We start from the raw sequence: 3,525 nt of genomic DNA on the forward strand, positions 1-3,525 counted from the left end.
CCCTAGAAAGCTGTTTACCAACTCGAACTACGATCCTAACTACACTACATAGCTACTAATATCCTAACGAATCTCCAGGGCAATCCTAATTGTAGCAGACTCTCGATAAGGTGCTTCCTAACCACTTCGTCGAAAGCTCCTCTCAAGTCCAGAAAAGCTGCATATTCAGCATATAACCTATTTTATCTTCCTCTAGCATATTTTCTTATCAAGACACTCAAAATAAATATCTGGTCTATAGCACTATATCCCTTCCTGAAATCTGTCTGTATATCTATCATCTTCTGTGATTCTAACCATTTATCTAACCTTGAACATAATACCTTACAAAAAAGCTTACTAATACTATTCCCAGTACTGATACATCTATAATTACTATGGACTGGCCTGTCTCCTTTCTTATTCAACGGCACCAGAATAGATGTCGACCATTTCCGTGGCTAACACCCTTTACTCAAAAATACCGAAAACAAAAGGCTTAAATCCGAAATAATCCATATTCTACTCCACTTCCACGCTTTCAGTCGAATTCCATCTATTCCTGGCGCCGGTCCTCCCCTCATTTTCTTCATCCCTTCCCATAATTCCTTATCGTTCCCCTCAATAACCAACTTTGAACCATCTTCACTCAATAGTAAATCCATAACCCTATCTAAATCCAAAAACTTCTTATCTAGCGGTTCACCTTCTCCTACTTCCTGAAACTTACTTTCCAAATAATCAGCCTAACTCTCAGCTGGGGGGCTTCACCAACACCGCGTGTCCCTCCAACGGAAGTCTTCACAAGCTTCCAAAATTCCCTAGACTCCGCCTTATTAAACGCTTCCTTAATCATACCAGCTTCTTCTAACCTAAACTTATTCTTTTTTCTTTTAACTAGCTTTCTATATTCCTACCTCTTCTCTCGATACAATTCTAATCGCTCATACATTTCATGTTTTACACTACCCTTCAAACTCTTAAAAGCTTCTATCTCTCCCCTCCTACAATTCTCACACTCCACATAAAAAAATTCCCCTCGTGCCTAACTTTACTGCTATTCCCTAGCCTCGATTCCTTCCCTATATCATATACTATACCACAAAGTTCTGTGAGAAAAGGTTCAAGATCACCCTCTTTTGTCAACTGAGCGCTCTTCTCTAGTATTTTCTCTGAACTTTCCTCAGAAAAATATAGCCTAAGTATTACACCGAGTAAAAAGCTCCTTGCTAACAATCAAGTACTGTATAACATTTGAAGACATCCCCGAAAAACATGTACACTCCCCCCTTACCATCAATTCCTACCCTCCCAGTCATAATAAGTAAATTCTCGTTGCCAAAAAACTCCAAAAGCTTATTTCCTCATCTATTTTTCCGTCGAAGATGCTCCCTACTCGTCTTCTGCAGGATGATCAAATTCCCAAAAATCCCCAAACCTCCCAGTGGTTTCTCAGTCTCAGGCATGGCACGTAAAGCATCCTCCTGTTCAACCCCTGTGTAACCATTAAAGTCACCTAAAAAGAAAAACAGATCAGCAGTAAATTAGACAAATCACACTTTTCAAACAGTTCGTGGTAACGAATACCACGAACTGTAAGTAAGGAGAAACTCGGCTCAATGGTAACCGAAACTCTAAAAAACGGAATTTTTATTAAATAGATACATCAAAAGAATCAGATTTGAATGTTGATTTCAAATATATAAGTTTCATCAAGTTTAATCTTACCCATCAAAAGTTACGCGCCTGAGAAAATTTGGCTGATTTTCGAAAAAAGGAGGAAAGACCCCGTAAAAGCTATAGAACCTTAATGAAAATCACACCATCATATTCAGTGCATCAGAGAACCCTACTGTAGAGGTTTCAGACACATATCTACAAAAATGTTGAATTTTGCAATTTTTTGCCAGAAGAAAGATCACGGATGCGTGTTTATTTATTTTTTTTTTTTCTAGGGGTGATCATATCGACCCAGTGGTTCTAGAATATTGTGTGAGGGCTCATTGGAACGGAAATTAAAAGTTCCAAAAAGTCACATTATCAAAATTTTGAGATAGCCATTTTTTTCAGCATGGTCGAAAATATGATAACTATGTCTTTTAGGATGACTTAATCCCCCGAAGTCCCCGGGGGGAGGCCTGAAAGTTATGAACTTTACCCAATGTTGACATATAGTATTGGTTATTGGGGAGTATACAGACGTTTTCAGGGGGGATTTTTTCTGGTTGGTGGGGGGTGGATGGGTCGGGGGTTATATAGGAGGATCTTTAAATGAAGGAAGTTTTCATGGGGGAAGGGACATTGCTATGAAGGAGGCGTCGGATTTCCCAACATTATTAAAGAAAAAGATCAGAAATTAAATAAAAAACAACAAGTTTTTCAACTGATTTCAACTGATCAACTTTAAAAGAATTTGAAAAAAAAAATCGAACTTTAGCTTAAAGAGCAAGGCATTGACTAGGGGGCGAACCCCCTAATATACGTATTAAAATCTATGAATATAGAAGTTTGTTACATAAGTTAATTCGTAAGTTACGTAAATTCATTACTAATAAAAACGTTCGTAAATAAAATTAAACAAGTTTCGAGAAAGCCATTTAACCAAATAAAAGTAAAAATTAATATACAAATTTTCTTTTAATTATTCATGTACGGTGAGCCAAAATCAAAACCTGCATTAATTCAAAAACGTTCAAAAATTAAATATAAAAAAACAATTTTTTTGACTGAAAGTAAGGAACGACGTTAAAACTTAAAACGAACAGAAATTATTCCGTATATGAAGGGGGCTGTCTCCTCCTCAACGCCTCGCTCTTTACGCTGAAGTTTGACTTTATCACAACTCTATTTTTTTTTAAACAATAAAAAAACTTTATCGTAAAGAGCGAGGCGTTGAGGAGGGGACAGCACCCTTCATATACGGAATAATTTCTGTTCGTTTTAAGTTTTAACGTCGTTGTTTACTTTCTGTTAAAAAAACTTGTTTTTTTTATTTAATCTTCTTCTAAAATCGACCACGTATCTTCATCAGAAAAGGAACTCGACTCAGGTGGTACATATACTGAACAAAAATAACATTCACACCTTGTAATTGCACTCTAATCAACACAATATTTACCGATTTGATTTTAATACGCGCAATACAATTTTTATTTATCCAATTCTCACGCACTAATAATGCTACACCTCCGTATATCCTACCATTACACGACTTTTTCCTGTGGCTCCCATAATACTGATAACCCGGAACAGAAACCTCATTTTCTAGCCATGTCTCTACTAAAGATACTGCATTCCAATTCCTTGAGGTCATCAATTCCAACACTTTCCTAAAACAAAATCCTTGCATATTCCAATGGGCTAAATTCACTTCAATAATTTTCCATGGCCCGCTTATATCTATCCGTCCGTAATTAATTATCCCGTTATCATTCTAACCAGAACAACTGGGCTGGCCAGATTACTGTTCGGGCTATTATCCACACTTCCACCATCGCGAATAACTTTGCTCACATGCACGTTACTGGGACTAGGTGTACCCAATTC

Source organism: Artemia sp. Qi Xiang Cuo, chromosome 2 (genome assembly GCF_049724085.1).
Source record: "Artemia sp. Qi Xiang Cuo chromosome 2, ASM4972408v1, whole genome shotgun sequence".
Classification (NCBI taxonomy): Eukaryota; Metazoa; Arthropoda; class Branchiopoda; order Anostraca; family Artemiidae; genus Artemia; species Artemia sp. Qi Xiang Cuo.